At 59.5% G+C, this 7035-nt stretch overlaps 1 long non-coding RNA gene across 1 annotated transcript; it reads right to left on the bottom strand.

Annotated features, from left to right (window-relative positions):
• Positions 1-364: 364 nt before the first annotated feature.
• On the bottom strand, positions 365-6820 carry LOC112935181 (uncharacterized). The gene is made up of 3 exons (XR_011994634.1): positions 6597-6820; positions 4618-4714; positions 365-613 (listed from the first exon to the last, which is right to left on the bottom strand). It is a non-coding gene; the product is annotated as an uncharacterized lncRNA (long non-coding RNA).
• Between the last annotated feature and the right edge of the window lie 215 nt (positions 6821-7035).

Here is a 7035-nt window from a genome sequence, read left to right as displayed (position 1 = left end):
TCTCCTATGCTGTCATGGGCCAGAGGGCCACCTGCTGGGTCAAGCACCCCCCACACAAATTTACAGCAACTCATTCCTTTTTTCCAACACAAATTTATTGAGAGGCAACCATGTTCCTGCCTGCAAAGCAAGAAGTTTTGGGGAACAGTCTAAAGGAGTCTGGGAGATGTGAACAATTCAGAGATGAGGGCTTAGGGAGGGTCGAACCTAAGATAGGCAATGTTCAGAGGGAAGACCAATGGAAGCAGGATGGGCACCCTGGGCAAAGGCATGGTGGCTGGAAAACCCCATTAGGTTCCACAGTGCCTGAGTGAGCAGGGAGGCCAGACAGGGTTGTCAAGGTAACTGGAGTCAGATCAGGGAGGGCCTTTCTGCCAGGCTCAAGAGAGGAAAGCTCCTGAAAAGAAGTGCCCAGCCAAAGCCAGGTACTCAAGCTCTCTCTGGTGATCTAAGAGGAGCTGTGGCTGGCTGGTGAGGCAGGGCTGGGGGTATGTGTCTGTAATGGCAGCCTGAGACCAGCAGGAGAGGAAGGATGAAGGAGGCCTCCGAATGAGGGGAGAACCACTTACCTTTCCAGCCAGCCCTGGATCTGACCCTGAGGCTCAGGGAGGGCCTGGAGGGCAAGAGAATGAGGGGCCGGGGGGATTCAGTTAGGAGGGTCAACCCACTCTGAGCAAACTGCCACCTGGGGGTTAACCACACCTCCTGACATTCCTCAAAATCTGGGACCTCAGTTTCCATTTTCTCTCCTGAGAAATGGCGCTCCGATCTCAACTTAAGACAGAACACATGGCTTCCACCAAACTAGGGGGTGGGGGGCGCTCGGGGCGAAAGAAAAATGAGGCTTCCCGGCCCTGCCTGCATGTAGGCAGAACAGCTGACACTGGCCCCGGCACACCCACCCACCCCTGCATCACCAGGAGGCTGGCAGAACCCCAGCCCCACCCGGCCTGGAGTGTTTGAGTTGGACTCCGCTCCAGTGGTGCAGGGGCTGGATCTGTACCTAAAAATACCCAGGAGCCAGGCCAGCTGCTGAGAGCTTCCTCAGAGGCAGCTGGGCCAGGGCAGGCCCGCTGAGCAGGGCCAGCTCGCATGCTCTGGGAGCCCTGCTCCCTTACCTGAGATGTTCTGAGGCCCCAAGTCATTCACCTTTTATTCACAAGGAATTCCTGGAGAGGTTTAGGAAAGCAAGCAAGAGTCCTTAAATTGGTTCTTGCCATAGAGCTGTTGGACACCGAAGCCTAGGGGAGCACGCCAGGTAGCATGAGTGGCGTGGACTCATTTGGCCTGTGCCTCCTGCCATAAGGCCAGCTGAGCCCAGAAGAGAAGTAAGGGCCAGATCCACTTCTGTCTTGTCGGGGCAAAGTCTGACCAAGCATAGGTTAGGATGTGGAAGTTAAGGACAATTCTTCCAGCTTCTCTTGCCCCGGTACTTGAGAACATCCTAGGAGGTCACCTCACTCCTGAGGGGTCATCCAACCCAGCGGCCGCAGAAGAAACTGAGCTAATTCTTTGAGGTACCAGAGATGGGAGGTGGCCAGGGGCTGACTGTGAGTCAAGGACTCTCTCCAGGGCTCAGTACCTGGCGGTGCTGGTGGGGAGGTCGTGCTGGAACACAGAAAGCTCCCCCTCCAAAGCCAGGCTCAGAAACAGCTCAAAAGGTCATCGTCCACATTCCTCCTGCTTCACATGGGGAGACCTTAGCTTCCGGAGGGGCGGGGACTTGCTGCGGTCACTGGCCAGTTGGAGACGGCGCTGGACCCAGGCGGCCTCCAAGATGGCGGGGCGCCTCTTGCCACAGTCTGGGCAGAGGCAGTCTCCACCCAGAGGGTCTGAAAGGTCGTATTCCAGGCTGGGGCTCACGCTGGATGGGCCGGAAGAGGCGGGACCCTGGTGTCCAGTAGCAAGGCAGGTCCAGCCACCTCCCAGCCTTGGGCCGCCCTTCCGCTGGCGTGGCCCTCTCCAGGCTGGCCCCACCGGATTGGCGCCAGGAGCGCCCCGCCCGGAGCTCGCTCCGTGACTAGGGGGCGGGGCCAGCCCGAGCCGGGAGGAACTACACGGCCAGAGGACAGACAGGCTGCTCCGCCTCTCCCTGCCCCAGGTGATGGGTGTGGGGTGGGGGTACAAAAAAAAAAAAAAAAAAAAAGGTGAAAGAGGTAAAGAAGAATTGGAAGTGAGGAGGGAGTATGACCCTTACAGGTCGTCAAGGACACCTCTCCTTCCCCGAAATCATACCCAGACCAGTTTAGCACCTAATTGCTCCCTAATAGTTCCGAAGCCGGCTATGGCTCTCCAGCCTGGGGCTGGGAGAGGCGAAGTTTAAATCAATTATTTAGCCACCGGACGCCCATGGGACAGAAAGACCCCCGTCTCTGGGAACCCTAAGGACTCTATCTAAAGGGTCAGAGGACACCCTCAGGGAACACGCCAGTCACCTGAGGATCAAGGGGGTTGAATGAATAATCAACTCAATAGCAGAACCAAATTTAAACCTCAAATTTTAGGCCAGTGTGAAAGGAAGAGGCCCCTGAGATATTAAGAACGTGAGCCTCATCAACTTTTAGAAAGTGCCCCCCCCCCCCCAGCCCCCCTGCGCATAAGGGCAAAGAAGTGTGGTGCCAGGTGCACGGGAGGGAGCCTCCTTCCTCCCCCTCCCCCCCACAGCAAAGGACAAGATGAACCAACCCCAGCTTATCTGGGACTGGAGACCCTCATAGAGCCAAGGGAAGGGGGCCAGGAGTGAAGAGCACCACACTGGCTACTTTCAACCAGACTGCTTTCCCAGCTTCCTGGCAGTGATGCCAGCAGACAGCTGGCACGAGAGGAAGCCCAAAATAACCCAGACAGCTGGGGTGGGAGGGGGTGCCATGGACACGGGTGATGGGCTAGAAGTCAAGACACCTGGAACTCCACCCTGGCTACCACTGGTGGCCTCGTGACCTTGGGTGCGTCACTTTTATTCTCTGGGTTTTTGGGGGAGTGACCCCAAATCATGACCCCATTATGGGGCAGTCGGTGAGGCTGAGGAGAGGCCACCATTCCGACTCAAACCACAAAGAAGGAAAAACGGTGCTGGCTCCCTGCCTACGGAGTCAGTCTTCCCCTTTGCCCCAGGCTTTGCCACGTGCCTCGGGGGTGGGTTGGTGGGGGAGGAGCTCGCAGACAGCCCAGCCCCCACTCCCTGCAGCCACATGGGAAAGGAGGCCAACTAATGTGCAGCCAGAACGTGAGGCCAAGCCCCCTAATCACACTTACGCCTACCACTCCCGTTTCCACTCTGCATCTTTACTATCGTTTCACACTGGAGACTCGCCCAAGGTCACCAGAACAGCCACAGGATTTAGAGCCTCCCTAGATTAACCGCCAGGATGGCTCTCAACAAAATCTCCAGGTCAAGCCCCGCCCCTCCCCCAAGCTTTGGTTTAGCCTTCACATTGAGGGGTGGGGCAAAAGTAGGCAGGGCTCATCCCACAAGGAAGCCAAACCTCAGCCCAAATGGGGGGAGTGGTGGGGATCAGTGGCACCTGGACCCAAATGGTTCATCAAAGTAATCCCTAACTGGAGATCACATGGGGAAGGGATCAGAGATCAAGGGCCACGCCACCTCCAGCTGTGGAGTTTCCTGGAGACAGTAGTTAACTATGTATGAGCAGCCAGCTTGTATCAGGAGAATAGGGAGAGAGTTGCCATTATTGGGAAGCTAACGTCTCTGTCAAGCACGGAGCATGGGGTTTCAAGTGCACTAACGCCATCCTCGCCATACCTCCAGGTGTTACCCAGCCCAGAGGTTCTCAAAAGGTGTCCTCAGACTGCAGCCATCCGCATTACCTGGGAGCTTGTTAGAAATGCAAGTTCTCAGGTCTCACCTACTGAATCAAAAGCTGTTGGACTGGGCCTTGGGAGACGTTTGTAACGAGCAGGCTCAGGGCTGGGAATCACTGACCTAGCCCCATTTAAGCAATATAGGGAAACGGGCTCAGAGACCAAGCAGCTCATGCAAAGTCACAGCACGTATTTACGTGCCAGCCAGGTTTCAAATCCCGGGTCTGATTTTACAAACAGTATTCTTTTTGAGGGTGGTGATGGTGCAGAGAATCCGTGGGAATTCCAAGGAATGGGGAGAAGAGTCAAGAAACCTCTTTCTCAGAGGAAGCTGGCCCAAAACTCAGGTACTTGTGTTCTCCACCTCCCTAGCAGCTAGACATCCGAGGGGAAGAGGCCAGCTCACACAGTCACCCCACACGCCCCCACTCTGGGCAGGAAGGGAGGGCCAGAGCAGGGCCGGGTTTCCTGGCAGCAGACACTACCTTTCAGAAGAGGCACCCAGGGCCCTCTCCCACCACAAAACACACAACTGGTAAATACTTGCAAATGCAGCCTCCTATGCCGCTCAAGACTGCAGAGAATTGCACACCCCAAACTCTTGACAACAGAAGCTGACAGGCGGGGATGGATGGACCTAGCAGGGAGCCGATTTCACACACATAGTCCCACACATCTGTGTGGGGGAGAGGCTGCAGAACCAGCCCAGCGGGTTTGGGGTGCTCACCCTCACCCTCCCTGAGCTCCCAAGCCCCCCGAATCTCCCTGGCAGGCTGGGAAAGGACTCACACCTACCTTCTTGTCAGAGTGACATTAGGCCTGCTCGTGCTGTCCAAAGGAGGATAGTTCACTCTGGGGGTGCCAGGCAGCTGCCTTTTCTCCAGCCAAGAGCCTGACAGGGGAAAAAGTCGGAGGGTTTGTTAGGGAGTGGACGGCCACAAACCGGGCAGGGTCTCCTGGAGGGAAAAGTCGCCTCACAAAAGCCCCCCCTTATTTCATCTGCCCCGTGGCCCTCACTCTGGAAAGGATGGGGGTGGGGGTGGGGGTGGCTGAGTCACGAAGTTCAGCCCCGGCGACCAGCAGCAGGAGGCGGCTCATCTGCATTCCCAAAGACCCGCCCGGTCCGCATCCCCTCCCCGAAGAAGGGCCGGAGACGCGAGGGCTTAACCCGAGCCGTCCGCCCGGGGGGGTCCCGGGGAGGGCCCGCTCCGCTTTCCCAGGCCGCGCTCCTCCCCGCCCCCTCCCGGCCTCCAGGGCACAGGGTCGGAGGGTGTGCCCGGAGCCGCCAAGGCGGGACGTCGGTGGCCTCCGCGGGGGCCTCGAGCCCAAGTGGGGACAAGGGGGCCCCCGCCCCTCGGGCTCGGCCATCGCGGGCGCCGAGGCCCGGGCAGGCGGCGAGGCTGCGGGGATCCGCCTGGGGTCAGGGCCGGGCCCCGAGGGAGGCTTCGCCCGCCGCGGGCGGCGCCGTCCGAGTGGGGGGGCCTCGAGGCCCCGACCGGCCGCGCCTCGCAGGGAGGCCTCCTCGTGCCCGCGCGGGCCCCCGGGTCCGGCGCGGGGTCCGGGGCGGCGGCGGAGCCCGCGCTCGTCGTCGAGGCCTTCCCCAGCCAGGGGCGTCCATGCGGGCGGCGGCCTGGAACGCGGGCGGCGGCGCGCCGGCCTCCCCTCCCCCCGGCCCCGCCGCCTCCTTCCCTCCTCCCGTCTGGCGCGCAGCAGCCGCCACCGCCCGAGCCGCGGGCGGCGCGCGAAATGGCGCCCGTCTGGCCGCCTCGCCCGGCGGAGGCGAGCGCGGGAGCCGCGGCGCGCGCGACGCCCCAGGGCTCGCGGCCCCAGCCTCAGTCCCCGCGACCACCCTCCGGCCTGGGGCGCTACGCCCTGCGGGCTCTCGGGCCCGGCCCGGCGAGGGGCCGCCGTCCGCCCGGACCGCCCAACGACAACTGGGGAAGGAGGGAGGACGGAGGAGGGCGGCCGCCATTAGCACTTGCAGCCCGGCCCGCCCGCCCGCCGGCCCCGGCCCCAACCCCGGCCCCGGCCCCAGCCCCGGCCCCGGCCGGCGGCTCAGCTCTGAACCTGAAAATAAAACTCGTGCTTGGGAGGGAGGAGCGAGCGCGGCCGGGAGAACAGGCACCGCTCGGTGGCAGGCGGGAGAGATGCTGCGTCATGGTGCCAACATGGACGCCGGCCTTTTGTCCTTTTCTGCTTAGGAAGCGCAGGCACGCCCCGGAGCCCCGAAAAGCCGGCTTCGGCGTGCGAGCCCCGCCGTCACGAGAGAAAGAGGTCCTAGGCCGGGCGGGGAGGCTTCCTCGTCTTTTGAGCCCCCCACCTCCAAAAACACTTCAATTTCCTCCTCCCCATCAAGGCTCAGACCTAGCAAAGCTGGAGGGACGACCGCAGGCGGCTCCCTGGATGCCCGAGCTCGCCGGGGAGACCCTCCCCTCGCCTCCTGGGCAGAAGGGGCAGAGGGTCTGCGGAGCCCTCGCCCCCCCACACCTCCCCACCCGCTGCCAAACATAAAGCTCCAGAAACCTCCGTCGCCCCTCAGCTCCCAAACATCTGCAGCCCTTGGCCTGCTCGAAAAAAGATTTCCTCGAAGGGGCAAAAGGCACTTTTTTTTTTTTTTTTTTTTTTAACTTACCCGCTCAGCCCGGTGCCATGGAGTCTGGAAGATCAAGCTGGGCGTAGGTTTTGGACGTGTTATGTAAAAAATATCTTGGGGGGGGGGGGTTGTTTAGTTAGGATTATTGGAGGGGAATGGTGGTGTCTTTTCTTGTTGTTACCTTTTTGTAAGTTATACTCTCATGGCATTTTCTGCTCCTTCCACTTCTGCAAACTTTCCAGGGTTGGGTTGGCAAAAGGCGGCTTCGCTGAGGACTGTTTACTGCTCTGGATATAGCAATGGTGTGATCGTCATTAAGAGACAAAAGGCGAAAATACACAGTCAAATCAAACAAAAGGCAAAAGCAGCACGGCCATCCCAACCACCATAGAAAATACCCGCGAGTTAACGTTGGTGTTTGGCTCGAACCAGCTAGGACTTGTTTTCCAGTTTTAATCTAGTTTCCTGTGACGGCTTTAGTCTCTGTACACAAAGAGAAGGTCTTCCTTTCCTTCACCCACCCCCCTACCAAGACGAGAAAAACAGAGCTGTTTTTCTTCAAATAGATCGATTTTCAAAGAAAAGTGTACATGTTACTGGGAAGAAAACTGACTAGCATT

The sequence above is a fragment of the Vulpes vulpes genome, chromosome 10, assembly GCF_048418805.1.
Source record: "Vulpes vulpes isolate BD-2025 chromosome 10, VulVul3, whole genome shotgun sequence".
NCBI lineage: Eukaryota > Metazoa > Chordata > Mammalia > Carnivora > Canidae > Vulpes > Vulpes vulpes.
Note: the sequence above shows the minus strand (reverse complement) of the source record. Positions and strands in the feature narration are given on the sequence as shown.